This window comes from Dasypus novemcinctus, chromosome 8 (assembly GCF_030445035.2).
Source record: "Dasypus novemcinctus isolate mDasNov1 chromosome 8, mDasNov1.1.hap2, whole genome shotgun sequence".
In the NCBI taxonomy this organism is placed as follows: Eukaryota; Metazoa; Chordata; class Mammalia; order Cingulata; family Dasypodidae; genus Dasypus; species Dasypus novemcinctus.
In genome coordinates this window covers 107,861,644-107,886,694 of record NC_080680.1, presented here as the reverse complement: position 1 = coordinate 107,886,694, position 25,051 = coordinate 107,861,644, and the positions used below count along the sequence as shown (strand labels likewise).

The following is a 25,051-nucleotide window of genomic DNA, read 5'->3' as shown; positions in this document are numbered from 1 at the left end:
AATGGCTACATCGCTGTGACGACACTTCCCTTCCGAAGAGTGGCAGCCGGAGAGGCTCACGGGAGATGCAGGCCGCACTGTTTCGGGCGGGGTCCAGGTAGGGTCAAGCAGTTTGGGGGCGGGATTGGGGGCGAGGCGGGTGACGTATCTCGTTGACTGCTAAGCGAAGCGAGGTCCAGCTGGGTTCAGGGCACCGCGATCTGACAGGGCCTCTGGCCGGGGAAACGCCACCACCCTGGCCGATTTTGCTATGGTGCAAATCCGCCTCGACTGAGACTGAGGCTCAGTAGCCGGTAGGACTCGGAGGGCGAGTCTTCTAAGCCGGGCTCGCTGTCCAGCTTTAGCGACCATCTCAGGGTGCGCCTCCACAAAACAAAAAACAAAATCCCAGACATATTTGTCCTCTGTAGTTACGTAATTATAAATAAGAAAAGCATTAAACATGCAGAAGTTTATTACTGCTGAACAACATTCTGTATTTAAGAAATGAGTATACCTCATCTCAGAGCACCAAGAAGCTGCTAGTGGGGCCACGTGATTCCAGCACACTAGAGCTACGCGTTTACATTAAAAGGTAACTTTACAGAATTGATGTACGTCACCTGTTCTGTGGTCGTTAACCCCTCTTATGCATCTTTTCTAAAATTTAACATTTTTTTAATAGTCGATGTTTGCTCAAAGGTAAATAAATGTTCACGGTGCACGATTCTGTGGTGCTTGGATCCTTTTCTGAATAAGACCGCCAGGAGGCATTTGAGTGCGTCCGGCAAGCTTGGCAATTTTTGTGCATCAGCTTGGATCCTGTCATCCCGATTTATATACGATCTGCAGAAATCTTGAGTTATTTACTCTATGTCGATAGCAGGACTGAAATGAAAGGAGGAAAGGTCTGCCAAATGTTAACGCCCATATTTTTGAATCCCACATTGATTCTGCTCTGGAGAAACGGATTCCTCTGAGACCAGCTCTTGGTGACTAATCAAGATACGAAGTTTAACACATGAGTATCTTGTTTGTAGGCCAGAACCCCTTTTCAGCTAAGAGGTTTTTTGGGTAATGGAGTGACTAAAAAGATAACCTTAGGAGAATTATTTGGTTTTATGATGTCTGGCTAGACAATAATGAAACAAGGACAAAGAAATCTTCAGTCTAAGTCCCAAATAGCGTTCTGAACAAAGTTTATTTAAGGAGGGGGAAAAAATTTTCTACCCACAGCATAACATTTTGTAGTCATTATCTGGAGAAAGATAAATTTAACTTACCACAGAGACTTTTACCCTTCACTTGGCAGATTTCATGGATGTTAGCCCTTGAACCACTTCTATCTTCTTCAGAGTTTTTGCAACTCTACTTCACAGGAATTTTACCATAGTGGTTAAGAGTAGGTCAAATTGCTTAGATCACATCCCAACTCTGATATTTAATGATTGTGAGACCTTGAGCAAATTGTTTAACCTCTCAATGCCTCAGTCCTGTCATCCAAAAAATGGGAATAAAAATAAATGAGTGTTTTCACTTTTTTTAATTTCTAAGAGTGACTAAAGAGACTGTTTCAATTTAAGGCAATACATGATCCTGGATGGGATCTAACAAGGGAGGAGAGAAAGCTCAAAAGGACATTATTGGGACATATGAAAAGATTAGAATATAGACGGTAGGCTTTATGTCAATGTTAAATTTCTTGAACTTGATAACTGCACTTAAGTGAATAGCCTTGTTCTTAGGAAATGTATATGGCAGTATTAAATGTTCAAGGAGCGTGATGTATACACTCTAGTGTTCAGAAAATGGATGGATAGATGGTGAGGTAGAAAGACTGGTAGACTGACAAATAGAATGATATGCAAGTGTGGCAAAATGTTACAATTGGTGGATCTGGGTATTTGGGGGGATATAGGGTTATGTTAAATTCTCTGTATGAGATTTGTATTATTTTTGTAACTCTTCTGTAAGTTTGAAAGTATTTAAAAATTAAAAGTTTAAAAAAGTAAATGAATACATGTAAAATACCTAGAAGGCACCTTGCACATGTAAAATACTTAGAAGGCACCTTGCACATAGTAAGCATTCAATAAATGTTGACTCTCAATAGTTTATTGCAAATAATGAAAGATCTGTGTTTTACTGGATATCTTGCTTCCAGGTCATTAGGTCAGCAGATAAATATATAGATCCTAAATATCTCCTAGGGGAAAGTCCCCAGACAAAAGGAGTCATATTATAACCCTGTGGCTCTATTAACTGATAAGGGAATAAAGGGCAACAAACTGTGATCTGCTTAATTCTAACACCATTTTTATTCCAGATGTCAGTATCAAAGTAGAGAGTCAAAAAATAGGCCCCAAAGTCAAATTGAAACCACCCTAACCCCTTTTGATATATTGTGATGAAATGTTAATGGGAAATGCATTAGGTAGGCATACTATTGTATTACTTAGTTATTGCTTTGTAACAAATTACCCCAAAATTTAGCAGCTTAAAGCAACAAACATGTATTATCTTACAGTTTCTGAGGGGCAGAAATCTAGGCAGCAGAGACAGATGGTTCTGTCTTTCACAAAGTTGCAGTCAAGATGCCTGCTGGGCTAGTTATTTGAAAGCTTGATGGGGTGGAAGGAGCTACTTGCAAGTTCTGTCACTTGTCTAATCGCAGGAGATTTCTACCTACCTGCACAGTCCTCTTCATAGGATTGCTTATGACATGGCGGCTTGCTTTCCCCAGAGCAAGTGGTATGACAGTGAGAAGTGACCAAGATGGAAGCCACAGTGTCTTTTATAACCTAACCTCAGAAGTGACATACTATCACTTCTACCATATTCCATTGGTCCCACAGACCAACCGTGGAATAGTGTGGAAGGAGAATATACAAGATTGTGAATACCAAGAGGGGGGCACATTGGGGGCCATCTTGGAAGCTAGCTAGCACAACTACTTTGCTTAACCGAACAAAAAAATATTTTTATTTCAGGTCTTATGGCAGCAAATGAAGTTAACTTAGTCTGGGAGAATTTTAGCTACAGAAAGGGGGCAGAATTGCCCACTGGTTAAGAAAGCAGCCTCTAGAACCAGATTATCCAGATTCAGATGCTGGTTCTACTACTTACTGGGTGAACATTTGGATAAGTTACTTAACTTCTCAGTTCCTCAATTTCCTCTTCTGGGGAAAGGAGTAATAAAAACACCTATTTTATAATGTCATCTGGAGGATTAATTCAAATAAATCCATATTCCTGGTACCTATGAGTTATTATTTTCTATTAAACATATACTCTAACTCCTTAGAGTATTAAAATTACAAAAGGTATCATAAAGATTTTGCACAACCAAATATGGGGACCCCAAGATGGTCCTTGCAAAGACTTCTGGCAGTAACTACCCAGAGTTAGGGCAGACTTCACGGGTTAACGGTTCAGTCCTCCACAACAGTGCCCTCACTTCAGATACCAGCTGCAAGTCTGGGGGCTTCCAGTCCACCCCTCACTTCTGACCAACTGGCTACAAATTCAGGAGTTTCCACCACCCCGTCAGATTTGATAATTTCTTAGAACAACTCACAGAACTATACTTATGATTACTGTTTTATTAGAGAAAAAAGGGATACAAATCAGGGCCAACAAAAGAAGAAACATATAGGGTAAGGTCTAGGAGAGTCTGAAATGGGAAGCGTCTGTCAACTGAGAAATAAAAACTAAGCTGCAAGACAACAAAGGCTTTCATCTGGGGTCAGAATTACAACTTGGGGAACAAAGATTCAGGCAGCAAATTGTGTCCTGTCTTGGCATTTTTCAGTCACGGGTTTTTTTAAGAAACAGAAGATTAGACAGATTGTTTGTGGTTGGTGGCTATTTGGGGTATCCTGTTGTCCTTCAAGTTAGGTAGTTAACTGCTTTCTTTATCTTGTGGCTTGTTCTATGGTGTCTGGATGTTCCTGGGGTTTTAAGAAGCATTGTTGCTTGAGGTTTTGCATACTTTGGCAGTTTGTGATATCTAGGTGATATTCAATAGTCTAAGAGTTATTTCTAGAATCACCACCCGACTTTATTTTAAATCTAGCCATAGCAACTCTATTTTATTTTGTTTGTTTATTTATTTATACATTTTGCCCTTTTGATCAAGATCCTTCTCCGAAAGCATTGCTCTTCAACATTTAGTATTAATCCCTCAATGCTGGGGAAGCTGGTCTCTGAGAGTCATGCTCCAGTGAGGGAGGAAGGCAGTAAGTTTATTTGCAGAGTTTGGCTTAGTGAGGGGCCACATTTGAGCAACAAGGCTTTCAGGAGATGACTCTTAGGCATTAATTATAATTAGGTTTAGTTTTGTCATTACTGAATTAAGTTTCATAAGTGTAAGCTTTAAGATCAAGGGTTTGGTGCATTAGTATGACTAAGTAGTTGTGGGTGTTAGTTACAGCTGTTATTCTGGAGATAATGTATAAGAGAGATTATAGTGACTATAATAAGAAAAAGGATTAGCACATTTCAAAATATGCTACAAATTAAGTCTCCCCAAGATCTAAGATTTAGCCAACTAAATAAGTGCCTATAGGTGTGGCCAATACTTGGCCCTTCTGTGAGTCTAAATTAGCATAGACACAGTAATTTGATAGATTGCCTTGGTCAGCAGCTTTTTGTATGGCTGGGATAAAGAATGATGAATGGCAAGGGACCAGAAAGAAAAGGTAAGTTTGAGAACGAGGAATTTAAAAGGGTTAGGATTTATCTCTGGAAGACAAAGATGGACTGGAGTATAAAGATGGAGTGAGAGAGGAATAAAATGTGAATAAAAGAGCTAATAGGAAAATAATGAAGATTATAGCAACATTATTGACTTCATTTTTTTTATAAAGAAGTGTTTCTTTTCCCTCATCTCCTTATTGTTTGCATTTGCTGCTGCTCTCTGTGTCTTTTGGTTGTATGCTCTCTGTTTGCTCATCTTCTTTTAAAAGGTACTGGGAACTGAACTTGGGGCCTCCCACGTGGTGGGAGAGAGGTACCCAATTGCTTGAGTGGGATCCACTCCCAGACTTCATTTTAATCTGATGAAAATCAGTTCTGATCTGGTTTTTGGGTTAGCCATTTGCATCAAATGCCATCTACAGCTGGTCCTTGGTAACTTTGAGCTTTAGGTTCCCAGCAGGAATGAATTTCCAGGAAGGGCTGGGACCTTTCTTTAAATGAGAAATATGAATCCAAGAATTAATATTTTCTAATTTAGTTGCACATGGGTTATTTGAAAGTACCCGATAGGGTCCTTTCCAGCAAGGTTGGGATACATCTTTATGGAGGTGTCTTTCCAGTATACAAAGTTGATAGGCTGAAGATTGAGGTTTTGCAGTTTTGAACATCTTCATTTCCCCAGAGTGCACTATAAAAGGATTGTTCTACCAGGGTTTCATTTTTCCTTAATGTTTTGATTAGTTCCTGACAATAGGTTAGTATATTTTGAGTTTATTTTCACAGGTTTCTCTGTTATAATTTCAAATGGGATAACTTATGTTTTCCAAAAGAAGTGGATATTAGATTTAATAAGATTATAAGTACGTTTTTTTTGCCATGGTAGATTGAGGGATTCTATACACTAATTGAGTTTTAATTACACCATTTGTTCTTTCTACTAAGCCTGAAGATAGAGGGTAGTGGGCACAATGAAAATGTTGCCAAATAGGCCATATTTTGCACATTGTTTTCTTTATAATTTGTCCTGAAAAGTGGGTTCTCTATTACTGTGAAGTTCTAAGAGAATTTCCCAATATGAAATTATTTTTTACTATTAATAATAATACCTTTGTGGCAGCATCTATAGTAGCCTATCTACAGAGAAAGGCTTCAGCCCAGTGAGAATGCATACAAATCATTACAAAAACACATTATAGCCTTGGAATAAGGGTACTTGAATAAAGTCCAATTGCTAAATTTCTAAAGGTCTAGTAGGTAAGGGAAAATGTCCTTTAAAGCTATGGAAAGTTTTTCCTGAATTATGTTTGGGACAAATTAAACAATTGTGATATATTTTTATAGTTATTTTAGGGGATGGTTTTCAGAAATATTGCTTTCCACAGCCTACCATTTTATCAGTGTTCTAATGAGTCATTTTATGAATAATTTTTAAAACAATTTCCTGGTGGCAATTAGGGAGGACTGGTTTCCCATTAGGGCTAAACTATGATTTGATTGCAGGCTTATAAAAGCAGCCGGCATTCCTGCTCCCCTGTCCGCGTCCTCCCTTTTTTTTTTTTTTTTTTTTAATCTCCTGAGGAGGAGTATTTTGTTGAGCCTCAAGGAGTAATTTTTAAATATTTCCAGTATAATTGTTTGGTTCAAAAGTTATTATAGCAACAGGAATAGGATTAGAATTTGACACTGCATTTTTTTTGCAGCAGTATCTGCCATGTGGTTGTCAGTATTTTCATCCATATTTGTCCAAGAATGACTAGGAATTTAATTATATCTAAAGCCTTTGGTAAGAGTATAGCATCTAACAATTCCAAAACATAAGAGCTGTTTCTGTTTGTTTGTTTGTTTTTTCTTCTTTGTTTCCATAACATCCCCAAATCATGAACAACCTCAAAAGTATACCAACTATCAGTGTATATATTTGCTGTTTTTCCTTCTGGAAGAAAGCAGGTTCTTTTGAAGGCAAAAAGTTCAGCTTGCTGGGCTGATATAAGATTAAGTAAAGAATTTGCTTTTATGTTCCATGGTTACAGGTAGTAACAAATTCATCTGTATACCAGATAACATCTGCATTATCAGTTGAGGTTTGTTGAAAATCTACTCAAGGGATTAATAATTAGTCAGTTAAAGCTATGCAGTTGTGAGGAGTTTTGTCAGAAAAAGTTAGAAGTAAAGTTGTGACAACAAACAAGAGACATTGGGAGAGAAAAGTAAGAAAATTCCTTAAGAAGTTAATCTGTTGGTAGAGAGGGCTTCCACAGAATGAGGGACATAAATAATTAAGGGAGATCTCATAATTAATTTTTAAGGGTGTAAAGAAACAAGATAACTAGAAAAGTACAGTTTGAGATGTAGATGCAGACGTGCTGCAGGGTGAGTTGTGCCTCATAATTAATTTTTCAGGTGAGTCTAAAAGTTTTACTATTGCACAAAGGACCTCATGCAAGGGGGAAGTTCCTTGACTGTAGTGTCTAATTACTGGCTATAATTTCCTAAAGGTTTATGTTGGTTTCTATGCTTTTGTGCAAGGAAACCTAAGGTGTTCCCTTCTCATTCATGGTCAGGGGTGGGTAGGAATTTGTAATTACAGTGTCCTACAGCTGAGCAAACGTGAAGGAATTTTGACTGGTTTCATCCCAAATAAGGGGCTCAACTCGTTCAGCTTTAAGCAAGGCATATAAAAGTTGAACCATCAAAGAAAAATTATGAATCCAATTTTTACAGAGTTTAAACATTCTTTTAATTGTTGATTTTGAGAGGCAGTTCTGGGGGCAGGGATAGATGGGGCAGAAAGAATGGGGCCCATATCAGTAGGTGATGTGGACTATAAATGGGCTGGAATAGTATCTAAAAGAGGGTGGTGTTTAAATTTTATTTCATTGACTGAAAGGATAGGAATATATAAGGGATTTAACTCCTTATCCTTGTCTATTCAATCTGGCTTTAGGAGTTTCAAATTAAATTCCCCCTTTTGGGAAATAGATAAGTGTGCTTGGAAAAATGCAAAGAAATCTCTTCCCAGAAAGTAAAAAGGGGACTAATACAAATTGATGACTGCCTTATAAAGGCCCTAAATGAAATGAAATTGGAGGGAATTCAAGATGGTTATGTGGTTCATTGGAGACTCCCACCCTTTGAATTGTTTCTGTACTCCAGGGAAGAGGGTTAACGAGGGCGGTGGGATTTAAGATAGAGAAGGTGGCCCCTGTATCTTTTAGAGCCAGGATACCCTTGTTTCTAATTATCAGATCTATTTCATTTAACTCTGTGACATGGACATCTGGAAAAAGCTCTGCCGTATCCCTGGAGCAGTCCTAGCAGTCACATTGAAAGGCAATTTTCTTTCTTGGAGGGCAAAGAGTATTAGATTGTTTTTGGGGTAGTTTGGGACAGTCTTTTCCCCAAAGTCCAGGTTGTTTACAGTAATTGCAAGAACCAGCACCCTGAACCCTGGTGCCTAAAGCATTCATAGGGGGCTTATTCAGCTGCCATAATTGGAAACTCATGGTTTGTGCTACTTGTATTTGCACTGTTTTAGCTTGGGAGGATTTCTTTTCTTCAGCCTTTTAAAAGATGTGTGAGCTAACTGACCTGTAAGATCCAGTAAATTATTAGGTTCCACTGTGGCCTAGTTTAGTTGTTTATATTTTAGAGTTGTACTTAGTTCTTCTGAAAGGCCGTTTACAAAAGTAGAATTAAATTGGGTAGAGGTTTCTGAGTTAATATGGTCAAAACTTGAGAATTGTTTAAAGGATTTTTCCTGAGATTGTTATAATATTTATAGATGGGCTCATTGAGTTTCCGGGTACATTGTTGGATTTTTAAAAATCAATAATTTGCGAAAAACTTCAGGTATAACCTTATGAAGTTCTTTAGCCAACCTAAGTGCTTCTGTTTTGTCAATAGCTCTTCATTTGAAAAGCCTTTTAAGGGATCTTTCCAATTACCTTTGTCTATCCAGATTTTGACATAACTTTCACCAGGAGTCATGTAAATTAATTGGTAAAGATTCGCATATCCAACCTCATCAGTCTGAATTATAAGACTGAATTCTTTTGCAAAACTAACTGGGTCTTCAGTAAGATTTGGGAAGTCTTATTACTATAGGAGGGGAGTTAAATTTAAGCTATGACATAGAGAAGGAGGACAGGAAAGGTTTAAAGAATGTTAGAGGGAAGCAGATGTGGCTCAAGTGATTGGGCTTCCGTCTACCATTAGGAATATCCAGGGTTCAATTCCTGGGGCCTCCTGGTGAAAGCAGGCTATCTGTGCAGCAGCAAGCTGGCCTGCACAGCTAGCTGGCCCACACGGCATGCTGGCCTGCGCGGCATCCTGGCCCACACAGAGTACTGGCCTGTGCAGGTGTGCTGACCTACACAGAGTGCTGGCCAAAGACACAGAGGAGAGACAATGAGAGACGCAGCAGACCTGGGAGCTGAGGTGGTACAAGAGATTGAGCATCTCTCTCCCATTCCAGAAGGCCTCAGGATTGGTTCCCTATGCCACCTAAAGAGAAGACAAGCAGACAGAGAAGAACACACATTGAACAGACACAGAGACCAGACAGACAGTGCAAAACAACGAGAGGGGGAGAAATAAATAAATCTTTAAAAAAAAAAAAGGTTTAGAATGGTCAGATTCGGGAGTCCTGGACTATTTTTCAAGCTTGATAAGGCACTTAGATAAGTGCTAGTTTTTGTTAATTTAGTATTTGTTTCTTGGTGAGAGGCAATATTAGAATTAGTTATATGTTTAGAAGCTTCTAAGTACCAATTAAATAGCTCATTCTGGTTGCTTAGTTTTAGAGCCTCTATTTTCTAGTTAAGTGTGTAAATATATCAATTTAGGCATATTGAAAGATTCCCATTGTGGCCATTATACTTCATGATTTTCTCTAGTGTTCCAGGTCCAGCAGGATGAAATTTTACCTGAGGCAAGACCATGATTTTTGTACATGAAACCATCTGGTGTTCTAGATTCTAGATGGCAGTGTACCATTAGAGTTCTTAGAAATTGGAACCCATTCTTTTAGTTAGTTCTGATTGTGAGCAATCCTAAAGTCTAAGTCTGAGAGAAATTGTTGGGGTTTTGGGCAACTGTGATGTTTTGCAGTGTGCCTTTCACAGGATACATGTTTTACCTGGTAGACAGCCTGTGCTCTAGTTGTCTGACTCATGACCAGGTATCTGTAGTTGCACAGAAATTGTCTTGAGGGTCGCAGGCAACCTTGTATTTATCTAGCCCATCCATGATCAATTTATCTTTTCAGAGTCTTCTTCTTTGGAAGCCAAGGCTTCTCATCAAAAGGTGGCCAGAGGGAAGCGGATGTGGTTCAACTTATAGAGCATCTGCCTACCATATAGCAGGTCCAGAGTTTGGTACCCAGGGCCTCCTGGCCCATGTCGGTGAGCTGGCCCACGCACAGTGCTACTGCGTGCAAGGAGTGCTGTGCCACGCAGGGGTGCCCCCCTCAGGGGTGCCCCACGTGCAAAGAGTATGCCCCACAAGGAGAGCCACCCCACATGAAAAACGCAGCCTGCCCAGGAGTGGCAACACACACACACAGAGCCAATGCAGCAAGATGATGAAACAAAAAGAGACACAGATTCCCGGTGCTGCCTGACAAGAATGTAAGCAGACACAGAAGAACACACAGCAAATAGACACAGAGAGCAGACAATGGAGGGGGGGAGGGGAGATAAATAAATAAAATAAATCTTAAAAAAAAAAAAAGGTGGCCAGAGGGAGCAGGTGTGGCTCAAGTGGTTGAGTGCCTGCCTCCCACATGAGAGGTCCTGGTTTGGTTCCTAGTGCCTCCTGAAAAAAACAAAACAAACGACAAGCAAAACAGATGAAAAAATCAACTCAAGGAAGCCAATGTGGCTCAGTGGTTATGCTCTAGCTTCCCACAACGAGGTCCCAGGTTGAATCCCTGTGCCCAGTACCTCAAAAAAAAAAGAAAAAGAAAAAAGGTGGCCAGAGCTCTAATAGCATTTAAGTGCCTGTCCTGTGACCACCAAAATGATTGATTGCTCACAATCAGAACATAGGCCAAATCGATTGTTAGGGAGGTGTCCCTTCACTGAAAAGAGCTCGATACCAAGGTGGGAGTTTTTGAAGTTCCAATTGTTCATTCAGCAGACAGGAAGTTTTCCTTGTATTCCAAAAAGGGCAGACACAAAAGGACTTCTGCCACCAGCCCTTTAGTAGTTTGATATTATTTATGAATTCCAAAAAGAGTGGATTATGTTTATAAACTCGTCTGTTCCTCTGGGTGTGATACTCTTTGATTATATTAGATTCAGCTGAGATGTCTTTGATTAAATTATGTTAAGATTAGGGCTCTGATTCCACTGTGTTGGTAGGGTGTGACTGAGGCTTGAGTTCCCACCCCATTGATGGGCTGATATAAATGGACATTCAGTCAAGAAGACACACAGAAGAAGACATGGGAAGAGAGAGAGCTCCATAGACATGGCAGAGGAGAGAACTTTGGTCCTGTGGCCCCAGGAAGATTGATGAGCTATTTGCCTGATAGTCTGCAGCCCTGAGAAAGCCCAGAAAGAAACACACCCTATGCCTGCTTGTACCTCAGAGAGAGGAAGGCTGAACCCTTGCAGAGATCGGCAGCTATCTTGCTTCAACACCTGACAACTGACTTTGGTGAGAAAGCAGCCTTGAGATGGACTCTTTGGGGCTTGTAAGTGTAAGCTTTTACCCTAAATAAATACCCTTTATAAAAGTCAACAGATTTCTCGTACTTTGTATCAGTGCCCCTTTGACTGACTAATACAAGCCTAAACCAAAAGAACAAAAGTTCAAAATGCCCTTTACCAGAAGATACCCAATGAAAGGCTAGAACCTCAACAAAGAAAGAGGGAAGTTCAGAGCAGGAAGGACTCACCTGCAGGAACCTGGAGCCATCAGGGAGACAGAGTTCAAGGCGTTAGCAGAAGACTCTGAGTTCTAGGCTTCTAGATTCTTGGCTATGAAGCATAAAAGAATTTAAGGACACGCTGTAGGGCAGGCAAGGGAGTAAAGAGTTTATTAAGAAACAAGAAATGAAAACCAGCACACAGCCCTGGACATGGGTGTAGGTGTGCTACAGAATGAGACGTGTGTGGGGCCCCAGGTTAAGCCTTTTTAAGACCTTTCCTCCTCCCCTTTCTGACTGGTTGTCTTACTATACCTGCCTGTTAGCTCTCAGGGGACCACTGGAGGCCTGTTTGGAGTTATCTGGGGCTTCCCATGACCCTGGAAATAATTCCAAATGGGACTTCATGGCCAGGGTCTAGGTGGGGTCTTTCTGGCTTAGTTCTTAGTAGCAGGGAAAGGTTTCCAGGTGGGGATTCATGACCATGTTCTCTGCCAGGTCCCAGCTGCCTTCCGTCTTTCCCTATACTAACTTGGCTCAAAGGGGCTCTTGCCAATACCGTGCTTAAATTCTATGATGTCTCCAGAGTAAGTTTAGTGGTCACTTCAGATGCCATTTCTGACACCATGTGATGTCAACCAAGAAAGAAACTAAGCTGCAAGGCAACAAACGACATTCATTTGGGGTCTTAAAATTAAAATTTGGGGAGCACAGGCTCGGGTAGCAACTCAAATTGTGTCCCATCTTGGCATTTTCAGGCAAGGTTTCTAAAGAAAAAGAAGATTTGACAGGTTATGGTTGGTGAATGTTTGGGGTACTCCAGCTGTCCTTCAGGTTACTTAACTGAGTTCTTTATCTTGTGGCTTGTTTTATGGTGTCTGGATGTCCTTGGGTTTGTTTTTTGTTTTTGTTTTTAAAGATTTATTTATTTTTGTTTATTTCTCTCCCCTTCGCCCCCCAACCGCCCCCCCCCCGTTGTCTGCTCTCTGTGTCCATTTGCTGCGTGTTCTTTGTCCGCTTCTGTTGTTGTCAGCGGCACAGGAATCTTTGTTGTGTCATCTTGTGTCAGCTCTCCGTGTGTGCGGCGTCATTCCTGGGCAGGCTGAACTTTCTTTCGCGCTGGGCGGCTCTCCTTATGGGGCGCGCTCCTTGCACGTGGGGCTCCCCTACGTGGGGACACTCCTGCATGGCATGGCACTCCTTGTGCGCATCAGCAGTGCACGTGGGCCAGCTTCACACGGGTCAAGGAGGCCCGGGGTTTGAACCGCAGACCTCCCGTGTGGTAGACAGATGCCCTATCCACTGGGCCAAGTCCACTTCCATGTCCTCGGGGTTTTGAGAAGCATTGTTGCTTGAGGTTTTGCATACTTTGGCAGTTTGTATTATCTAGCTGATATTTACCTAAGAGTAATCTCCAGAATGACCTCCCAACTCTATTTTAAATCTCTTAGTCATAGTAACTCTATTTTATTTCTTTTTTTATTTCTGATGTCCTCTCCCCGTGGAGTCAGGATCCATCATTCACCTAGTGAATGAATATAAGGCAGTACTCAAAAAACATTGCCAACCAGGGGAGTGCACCTGAGTTTCAGTATTCAGAGTTTTTACTGGGGTTTCATCACACAAGCATGACTGATAGAATCCACATGATTGAATCCAGGCTGATAACTGTGACTTAAAGTCCCAGCCCTCTAATCACAAGGTTGGTGTTTCTGGCTTGGCCAGCCATCCCACTAAGACTACAGGTATGGCCAGCCTCAGCCTGAGTCAGCTCATTAACATAAACTATCAGGTGCAGTGTTGGGAGTCCACCGTGAATAACTCCTAACACTGAGAAATTTCCAGAGGTGTAGATGTTACCCCCAGGAGCTAGGACAAAGGCTACAACTCTCTTAGGATAAAGTTAATTCTTTACCACAAAGCCCTCCTAGTGGTGGTATTTCCCACACTGAATAAGTCTGACTTGTGCGACTAATGGGATATTGCTGAAATGTCAGTGTGTGACACTACAGTTGCTGCCTTGGCCTTGCTTGTTTCACCTGCTCTTGGGGAAGCCAGCCACCATGTCTTAAGGTTACTAAAGCAGTCCTGTGGAGAGATCCACATGGAGAGGAACCGAGGCTGTCCACCACCAACCACCTCCAAGTAGCCAGTGAAGGGAGTGGTCCACCTTGGATGCGTGGCCTCCAGCCTCTTTAGGTAACAGCAGCTCTGGCAGACGTGTTGATTGCAGCCTCCTAAAAGACCCCGAGCCAGAACCATCAGGCTAAAGTTACTCGCAAATTCCTGATGTACAGAAACTTTGTAAGATGATACATGTTTATTGTTTTTTTAAGCTATCGCTGTGTAACTTGTTACACAGCAATATATAACTAATACATCAAGCAAAGGATCAACAGGATGCCTTTTTCCCCTATCAGTGCCACTACCTGCTAGAGCAGAAGATGTCCCACCATTTCTATCTTTGGAGGATTATTTGATTAAGGAAGATGGTAGGTGTGACAGTTGGAGATTATGCTTGTGAATTCCCAAAAGAGAAAGATTATGTGTGTAAACTAATCTATTCATCTGGGTGTACCCTTTGACTGTATTAAATTCAGTGAGGGGCCTCTGATTAAGTTTACTTGATAAAAATCTATTTAAGGCTTTTGATTCTGCCTTATCAGTAAGGCCTGACTCAGGTTGAGTCCCCGCCCCCTTGGTGGGCTGATATAAACGGACACTCACTCATGAAGATACACAGGAAGAGAGAATGTGCTGTCATTTTTTAAAAATTCAATTTTATTGATACATATTAATAAAACATACAATTTATCCAGAGTGCACAATCAGTGGTATTTGGTATAATCACATAGTTGTGCATTTATCACTTCAATCATTATTAAAGCATTTTCATTATTTCAGTAATAATAATAATAATAAAACAGACAAATAAGAAATTTCATCACCTCTCAATCTCTGTTTCCCTTGCTATACATAGCTGCTATTTCTGGCTATTCTTGCACAGTTCTTTATTTGTTTAATAAGCAGTTTTACTGAAATATAGTCATATACCATATGATCTATCCACAGTGTATGCTCAATGACTTTTTTAGCTGTTAAAAGGTCCTTTATTTTAAAATTGTAAAATAAATAGAAAAATATATTGAAATTATGTATTTTAAAAAAGAGTGCAAGGCTAGGTTAGATTTAATATAGTCAATTATAAAAAATAGATAGCATAGCAACAAACCTTTATACATGTAAATAATTCAAATATAATAGAAATTAATTATAATATAATTCTAATTTTTATATTACAGCTCTAACTATTGGACATAATAATCTCTAAGAATGAAATTAATGGTTTAGTTATTTAATTTCCATTTAGGCAATAATTCTTTCTAGATAATCACATTCCTATTTGGGAATTCTTCACATCTTATTGGAATGAATTCCAGCAGATAATAATTTGCTAACTCATAATTTTATGAGGCAGAAAAACTTACAATCTTGTTCACCAATAGTCATGCTAAATCATTATTGATCCAGATAGCTTACTTTAATTAAATAGTATGAATAAGAAAGGGTTAATGAAAAATGAAGTATCCAAAAATATATCTCTTCTCCAGTGCTCCTCAATTAAAAGCAAGTGTTTATTTTGTATGAAAAAAATTACAGAATACCGATCACAGGAACGATTTGCCAGTTGCACTGGGTAATTATTGTTCATATATTATAATGTCATTATTTTACATTTATCTAGTCTATGTCAGCTCTTTTTGGGTTACTATTTGCATGGAATACCTTTTTCCAATCTTTCATTTTAACCTAGTTGTGTTCTTATGTCTGAGGTGGGTGTTTTGTAGACAACATATAGACAGTTCATATTTTTTTATCCATTCTATCAGTTTTTGTCTTTTGATTGGGGAATTCAGTCCATTTAACACTCAGTGTTATTACTGTAAATGCATTACATACTTCATCCATTTTGTCCTTTGGCTCTCTGTTGTCTTATCTTTCTGTTTTCTATCTTCCTATCCTTTAGTTTACCCTTCCTAATAATCTTCTTTTCTAAACTCTTCTTTATAACTCTCCCTCTTGTTTTTTCCTTTAAGGCTGCAGCACCCCCTTTAGTATCTCTTGAAAATCAGACCTTTTGGTAACATATTCTATCAGTTTTTGTGAAGACTTTGAACTCACCCTCATTTTTTAAAAAAGATATATTTTTCATTTATTTCTCTCCCCTACCACCCCTCTTCATTGTCTGCTTTCTGCCCATTTGCTGTGTGTTGTCTGTGTCCACTTACATTCTTGTCAGTGGCACCAGGAATCTGTGTCTCTTTTTGTTGCATCATCTTGCTGTGTTCTCCATGTGTGCAGTGCCACTCCTGGGCAGGCTGCACTTTTTCACTTGGGGCAGCTCTCCTTGTAGGGCGTACTCCTTGTGCATAGGGTTCCCCTGTGTGGCATGGCACTTCTTGTGCACATCAGCACTGCATGTGGCCCAGCTCACCACACAAGTCAGGAGGCCCTGGGTTTGAACCCTGGACCTCCCATATGGTAGGCAGATGCTCTTATCAGTTGAGCCCAATCCACTCCCCCTCACCTTCATTTTTGAAGCACATCTTTGCTGAATACAGAATTCTTGGCTGGTAGTTTTTCTCTTTCAGTACCTTAAATACATTATACCACTTTCTTCTCTCTTCCATTGTTTCTCATGAGAGGTCGACACTTAATCTTATTGAGTTTCCCTTGTATGTGATGCTTTGCTTTTCTCTTGCTGCTTTCAGAATCCTTTCTTTATCTCTGATATTTGTCATTCTGAATAGTAGCTGTCTCGGGGTAGGTCTTTTCAAAATTATTCTATTTGAGGTGTGTTGTCCTTCTTGAATATTGATATTTATGTCTTTCATAAGAGTTGGGAAGTTTTCAGTCATTATTTCCTCAAATATTCTTTCTTCCCCTTTTCCATTCTCATCTCCTTCTGGGACACCAAAAATGTGAATATTTGTGCATTTCGCATTGTCATTCAATTCCCTGATACTTTGTTCCATTTTTTCCATTTTCTTCTCTTTCTGTTCTCCTGTATTCTCCAGTTCAGATATTCTGTCTTTGAAATCACTAATTTTTGTCTTCAAGCAATTCAAATCTGCTCTTATGTGCCTCTAATGTATTTTTTTAAAGATTTATTTTTATTTATTTCTATCCCCTTTCCCCCTGCCCAGTTGTCTGTTCTCTGTGTCCATTCGCTGTGTGTTCTTCTGTGTCCACTTGTATTCTTGTCAGTGGTACTGGGAATCTATGTCTCTTTTTGTTGCATCATCTTGCTGCATCAGCTCTCCGTGTGTGCAGCACCACTTCTGGGCAAGCTGAACTTTCTTTTGTGCTGGGTGGCTCTCCTTACGGGATGCACTCCTTGTGCGTGGGGCTCCCCTACATGGGGGACACCCCTGTATGGCAGAGCACTCCTTGTGCACATCAGCACTGTGTGTGGGCCAGCTCCACACGGGTCAAGGAGGCCCTGGGTTTCAACTGTGTACCTCCCATGTGGTAGGCGGACGCTCTAACCTTTGAGCCAAGTCCGCTTCCCTCTAATGTATTTTTAATCTCATCCATCATTGTGTCTTTCATTCCCATAAGGTCCGTTACTTTTCTTTGCAGGCTTTCAAATTGTTCTTTATGCTCTCCCACTGTCTTCTTAGTATCATTTATTTTTTTAGTCATATTTTCTTTAGACTCTTTGAAGGGATTTAAGACAGTTGTCTGATTATCACTGATTAATTGTATTAAATCCTGTATCTCTTCAGGCTATTTGGTTTGTTCCTTTGGCTGGGCCATCTCTTCCTGTTTCCTAGTATGGCTTGTAATTTTTTGTTGATGTGTAGGCATTGAATATATTGGTGAATTTGCTCTGATGGCTAATTTCTCTCTCTTGCCTATTTTTTTCCCCCACAGCTCTTCTTTGATATTTGGTTCATCTTAGTCTCAGTTTTTAAGATTGCCCAGTTTAGAATTTCAAAATCAGGCCAGGGCTCACTAGTGGGGCACAGATTCTCTCCCAGGAGAGCGTCAATAATTTTTGTCCATGCAATTTACAGACTGGCCAGCAGATGGTGCTAGTCAGCACCCCTTTCACAGAGGTGTTTCAGTCTCAGCTTTCCTGTGTTCCTGTGTTGAATCTCCAGATCAGAGATTCAACGCAGCCTCTGCTAGTCAAATTCACTGAGGAAAAGCACCTGGACCTCCCCTCCCTTTTCCCTTGAAACTGACAGGGAGGAAGATATCTCTTCCCCTTTCAGTTGGCTGCAGTGAGTCAGGGGTTTTACCCCAGCTTAATATCTTGGGGGTGGGGGAGCCCTTCCCAGCTGCCATGGGGGCTTGGTAATTCACATTTGTCCTTTCAGTGTTGTCTCTCTGTCTCTCACCCTTCTGGGAGTTATATAGCACTGCATTGGTCTGCTGACCCCCAAAGCAGGTTGCTGGGACAGCTTTTGGCTCTTTTTCTGTTGTTTTTGTGAAAACATTCAGCAATGCCTGTTAGTCCATCGCCATTTTCCCACAATCCTCTCTCTGTCATTTTTGATCCTGGGGCCCTGGGGAGAGATGAGCCATTTGCCTGATAGTTTGAAGCTGACATTGGGAAGAGAGGCTATAGAAGACCCAGAAAGAAATGAGCCCTATGTCAGGAGAGAGAAGAAGCCCTGAGAGACAAGCCCTCTGCCAGCCTGCAGCTGAGAGAGAGGAAACCCAGATGGGAAGGCTGGACCCTTGCAGAGATCAGTGACCATCTTGCTGCAATATGTGGCAACTAACTTTGATGAGAAAGCAACCCTGAGTTAGGGCCTTGTAACTGTAAGCTTTTCCCTCAAACATTACCTTTTATAAAAGCCAACATGGGAAGTGATTTGGCTCACCTGATAGAGCATCTCCCTATCACATGGGAGGTCCAGGGTTCAAACCCAGGGCCTCCTGGCCCATATGGAGCTCGCCAATGCACAGTGCTGATACGTGCAAGGAGTGCCGCGCCACACAGGGGTGTCCCCTGTGTAGGGGAGCGCCATGCACAAGGAGTGCACCCCGTAAGGAGAGCCATCCCATGTGAAAAAAGCACAGGCCTCCCAGGAGTGGTGCCGCACAGAGAATTGACGCAGCAAGATGATGCAACAAAAAAAAGATGCAGTTTCCCAGTGCCACTGACAAGACTACAAGTGGACCCAGAAGAACACACAGTGAATGGACACAGAGAGCAGACAACTGGCTGGGGTGGGGGGAAGGGGAGAGAAATAAATCTTAAAAAAAAAAACAGAAAAAGCCAACAGATTTCTGGTACTTTGCAGTGACACCCCTTTGGTAGACCAATATAGTAAGGTTTCTTTAAAATGAATTATCAGGGAGCCTCCTGAGCCAAGCCCGTGCCTCCCGGGCCACCTTGCTTGCCTTCTGCTCCTGGTGCGCCCGCCTGCCTGCGGGAGGCAGCAAGGGCGGTTGGGGGGCGCCGTGCTGCAATTCGGCGCTGAGGACTGGGTCGAGGGGGAATATTTCGGGCCTCTGCTCTTGTAAGATTTCAGCTGTAGAATCCACTTGTATATCTTCCTAGTTTTCTTACAACAATCCTAATCCCCCCACTGGAAGGTGGATGCCTCCAGACAACAAAGAAGAAGTTCCTATACCTAGGAAGTGGATTAGTATAATTTAAGACTATTACCTTCATTACCTGTCTCTTGGAGAATGGCCATGTTCACATAGCTACATCTCCTTCTAAATGGTACAGCTAGGGAGAATATACCTGAATGGGGCATGGGACAGGTGCTCTGTGGCAAAATTTCTCAAACTTTTATCTGCATGTTCATCACTTGGGGTTCTGATAAGATTTTTAATTTAAACCCACTTAAGTCTGAAATGTGCTCTTTCATTCATTTATTCAATAAACATTTAATGGACTATATGCTATGCAAACACTGAAAATACTAACAGAGAATGATTTATTTGTAGTTGTCTATGAGATGCTTTTACGTTTGCAAGTCAGAATTCCACTCTTGCTTTTTTACTGCTTTAAATGCCAATCAAATAAAAAGCATCATCAAATAATGCGTTGTGGGCTGCTACTGTGTGCAGCTAATATGCTGTTCAGCATTACTATTCTGTCAAAGTCCAAAGTGTTTACTCTTCTTTAAACTATAGCCATAGTGCTCACTTCGGCAGCACACATACTAAAATTGGAACAATACAGAGAAGATTAGTATGGATTCTACTATAGACCTATTGTGATTCTAGCAGTGGAAGGAAGATCATTGATGTGGAGGCAGTGGCCACTGGAGGTTCTGGGAGTAGGGAGAGGGAAAAATAGGTATAATATGGGGGTATTTTGGGGACTTGGGAACCATCCTAAATGACATTACAACAACAAATACAAGTCATTATATATCCTGCCTCACCCTACAGAGTTGAGTGGGAGAGAGTGTAAACTACAATGTAAACTTAGTGGCAGTGTTCCAAAAAGTGTTTCTCATATTGCATTGAATGTAGCACACTAATGAAAGGTGTTGCCAATGTAGGAAAATGTGGGGGGTGTGGATAGTGGGGCATATGGGAATTCCCTATATATTCTATGTAACATATGTAATCTAAGTATCTTTAAAAAAAATTCTTAAAAAAACCCAAAAACTATTGCTATAGCAATACGAAGAGTTCCTCCAAGTTTGGTGCCATTTATAAATTTAATGAATATACTGACAGGCTCTTTTTTCCCCTTGGATAGTGCTAAAATATTCTTTTTTTAATTCAAACCTTATTTCAAATTCAAAAAGTAAAAAATAATAGACAAAAGATAGCTCAACAAGTTATGGAAGCATTCCTCCAAAAATGTTCTGTTCAGACACTTTTATCTCATCTAATCCCCAAAACATACTCAATTGTTCCTCCAGTGTTCAGAAAGATACACAGATGAACACAGGTTAAATGACGTAATAAAGGTCTCCTTGTTAATGAAGAAATGAAGGGTTCTTATTTGAGATCATTACTGACAAAATACCAGCCCCATGCTTCATGCTCCAAATCTCCAGCATAGTTAAAATTCCTTGTTAGTTAATTAGTACCTTTTATTTACTACCCTTGAGCCAGTTTTATTCAACCCCAATCTTAGGAAAGGACCGTGCATCTATTATGACTGAAGGTAAAGGTACTTGTGGTCAGGTCTTAGTCACTGAAACCTGTCATTGTTACCGTATGTGGAAAAGAGTCTTTGCAGGTATGATTAAGGATCTTGAGATGGGGAGATTATTTTGGATTATCTAGGTGGGCCCTAAATGTAGTCACAAGTGTCCTTATAAGAGAGAGGCAGAGGGAGATTTGACACAGAAGACAGTGTGGCCGTGGAGGCAGAGACTGAAGTGACCGGACCATAAGCCAAGTAATGCCACAGTCACCAGAAGAGGAATGAAGCAGGGCAGGGACTCTCCCTTAGATCCCTGCCAACATCTTTATTTCAGTCCCCTGAAACTGATTTTGGACTTCTGGCCTCCAGAATTCTCGGAGAATGAATTTGTGATCTTTTCAGGCACCAAGTCTATGGTAAATTATTACAACTACCACAGGAAACTAATACTGCTTTTCACAGGCCATTCAGAGCAGGTGTGGGAGCATCAACAAATGCTGGAAAGACTTTTTATATCTGAGTTGCATTTAATGAAATATTTCAGACATATAAAAATACTTAGCTAATAATATAATAGATACCCTTAAACATACCACTCAGCTTTAAAAAAATTCAAATATATTTGAATCCTTCTAGGCACCCCCTCCCCATCTCATTTCCTCCCTTCACCTCAGTGGTAAAATTTTCTTGAATTTAGTGTTTATTGTTCTGATGCATATCTTTAAACTCTCAAGACATCGTATCCCAAGAAAGTATACTACATTGTTGTGAACGTTTTAAAACTTAAGAAAAGTATTGATATGCAATATATGTTAGCTTTTGCTCTTTACTTTTTTGGTAACTACCTGAACTTACCAGTAAGTGCTTTCTGTGTGCAAGGTACCATGCTGGGCAGTGTAGATAATATAAGAGAAATTAGGCAGGATAATTTTATACCACCATTAGGTAATGTTGCCTCTGAGGAGAAGTAGAAATGCATTCTTTTACAGGTATTTTCCCAGTGTTTTAAAGGAAGATTCCTGATCAGTTTCCTCCATCTAATTCCTAAATATGGGACTGCAGCTTTGAATTAATAACTTGCCCCTGATGTGACTTCTTTGAAGAAAGTAGTTCTCCCAGAACACTCTAAAATAAATCATTATTGTTTCAAGAAATCATTCAAGACAACAGGAATGATTGTTTTCAATAATCCAATCCTAATACCTATAAATCAACACAAGTCCTGTACCTGCATGTGAGACTTACTTCACCTTAGGAGATTTTCAAAGTGAATATGATAATGCTTCTCAAAATTAAGAATTGTTTAGAATTTAGGTTTACAACTTAAACACAAACCACAAAATGAATAAATTCAAATCAATACTTCACATTTCATGGGACCACTGAGGTTTTGGCAAATTCACTCACTGTTAACAACATAGAGAGGATACCCTTAGCATTAACACGCATTTCTTTGGGCTTGTTTACTGATACCATCACAGGCCCTGTGGTTACTCAATTATCCCACCAATTTTCTCTATTCAAAAGATTGTAAACTTTTCTTTGCATAGCACAGGGCGAAGTCATTTGTCCTTCACCAGGCCCAGTAGTACCTGTAGGCCCAAGCAACAGGGGCTCCTCCTGCCCCACATTTTGAAGGGCCATGCCTAACACAGATGTTTACATACACACAAATGTGTTAAAGAACAGATGGGAACCTCTGTCGTTTGGGATCTGACATTGGGCTGCCACGACTGACACCCTCAGACCCTACAGAAACACTTCCCATCTCTTGCTCTGTGTTTTCGAAACAAAGGAATGCTGTGATGATTTATGGGTTGTGCCTCTCCAGAGGGCAGAAATGAACTCTACTTGGAGTGCCAGGAATAGGCAAGGAGCAAAAGTTTAGGTAAGAGAAAAGACAAATTCATTAACTTCCAAACACTTCCTGTTTGAACAGATAATTCGATAGATTCTTGCATAATCAAGAACTGCTTCCCTTTACTACGAATATCCATTTTCTTTCTTCTCTTCATATTCTCATTCATGATTCTGAAGCTGCTCACAAATTATTACAATATTCACAGCTGTTGTCCTGGTGACTGAGGAGCTTTTGTGCAATATTAAACAATTAACATTCTTCTTATATTTGTATTTACATAGGTTTCTATGTAACATGAGTAAAGCATAATTATGATTCTTTACTAAATGAAAATAAATAGTGCTTTAAGAGATACAATGTAAAAAGTGGAATATAAGTGATAATTTATAATAAAATTGAAATATGTTCTCATGGTCTGTGATGATTTATCATATGCATCCCTATTTTAGTGTTTAATATATGTGATTCATTTATGAATCAAAATATAGCTTTCAGAAATTAATCTGTCAGTTGCTATTTCCTGAGCAGAAGGCACATTTTCTTCAAATTGAAATGAATAAAAAACTAAGAACTACAACTACTCAAGAAAGTTTGTCCAATTTGGCACTACTGTCACTGAAACAATTTATGTGGAAAATCTTGTAACATAATTATTTTGCTAATATAAAGGCAAGGAAATGAAATTTAATGGTATAAATTTTAAATAATTAATGAACTATTTATGTACTCATTTTATTATTCATATCAAATATCAACAGACCACCCAGTCATGAAAAATAATAATTAATAATTAAATTTGATATTTTTGCCAACTTAATGTCATTTAAAAGCCATCGCTTTACACACAATTTTTTACTTTTGTCATGATAAAGGTATATTTGTCAACATAGGAATACTGAACCTATTTTATGTAATGGTTTATTAGCTTGATTTATAATTTTTAATTATTTAGACATATAGACTGTGAGACCACATCTGTACTCTTGTTCCAGGCTCCACAAATGCTTGAATGATTACAAGCTTAGTGAAACCTGCTATTCTTCTTTCCTAATTTGAATAAGGAAATCAAAATGGAAATATTTGGTAATGTGGGTATTTTATTATCCATTAAAAAGTGGTTTCCAGGGAAGCAGATGTGACTCAAGTGACAGAGCTTCCACCTACCATATGGGAAGACCTGGGTTCGATCCCCAGGGCCTCCTGGTGAAAAAGAAGACGAGAAAGCGTGCCTGCGCAGTGAGCAAGTGCCCGTGTGGTATAATGGAGGTTTCTTAAAGTTTACCTTGTAATTGTATATAGGCTTACAGTTTTGGGGGCTATGGTGGTTTGGAGCTAAGTACCCCAGAAAAACATGCTCTTAAACCTAATCCATTCCTGTGGGTATGAACCCATTATAATTTAGACCTAATTCATTCCTGTGGGTGTGAACCCATTGTAATTCAGACCTTTTGATGGGGTTACTTCAGTGAAAGTGTGGCCTACCTCAATCAAAATATGTCTTACTCCTATTATTAGAGTAAGCGGAATGAAATTCAAACAGAGAAGAAAGAGAGAAAGCCACAGGAAGCAAGAAGCTGAAGGTCAACAGAAGCTGGAAGAGAAGGGAGAAGCCAGGAGAGGCCATCATGTACATTGCAATGTGACAGAAGAGCCCAGGACCAAGGATCACCGGCAGCCAGCTTCAGAATGCCAATCTTCAGGAAGAAAGCATTGCCTTGATGATGCCTTGATTTGACCTTTTCCAGCCTCAAAACCCTGAGGCAATAAATTCCCATTGTTTAAGACAACCTATTGCATGGTATTTGCTTGAGCAGCCAAGGAAACTAAAACAGGGGCTGTAGGTCCAGGATCAGAGTATCAGAAGGCTGTGCCTTCTCTGTAGTCTATGGTGTTCTGGTGGTGGTTTGCTGGCAGTCAATCTCTTCCTCCATCACATGGTAACCTGTCTCTCTGTCTCCTCCTGTGGCTTCTCTTTCCATGTTCAAATTTCCTTTGCTTTATGGGGACTGCAATCATGTGGATGAGTGATTCTATTTGGCCTCATCCAAATACATCAAATCTTTGAAGGTCCTGTTTGTAAATGAGTTAACACCCACAGGAGCTGGGTTTGGGACTTGACCATGTGTTTGTGGGAGATATGATTCAATCTACCACACAGATAAAAATTTTTGAAGACCCTAATGAGTGCTTCTTCCTTTAGAGTCACCACTTGAGAGGTTGAGCATTTATTCCCAAGAGTGTTCAGAAGTTTTATTTGTAACTGCTTTGAAAGGTTACATTTATCAACTTTAATATTCTAAATACGGAGTCTCTATGTGCCACTAACAATCTGAACAAGGCTATTCTGGAGCAAACAAAGTATATATGTAAAATGTCATTGTTTGATGTAGTGGAAACTGCACAGGTTTTTAGATCACAAGCATTAGATCACAAGTGCCACCACTTACTATCTCTGTGACATTCAACAGATATCAAACTTCTCTGGGCCTCCATGTCCTCATCTGTA

The 25,051-nt window shown here is 40.0% G+C and overlaps 1 protein-coding gene and 1 long non-coding RNA gene across 2 annotated transcripts in view; both read left to right on the top strand.

Moving 5' to 3' along the window:
* SNX30 (sorting nexin family member 30) overlaps positions 1–25,051 on the top strand; it is a 389,251-nt gene that overhangs the window by 238,986 nt on the left and 125,214 nt on the right. The window lies entirely within an intron of this gene.
* LOC139439521 (uncharacterized) lies at positions 25–24,193 on the top strand. Its single transcript, XR_011649494.1, has 3 exons — positions 25–97; positions 485–574; positions 24,061–24,193. It is a non-coding gene; the product is annotated as an uncharacterized lncRNA (long non-coding RNA).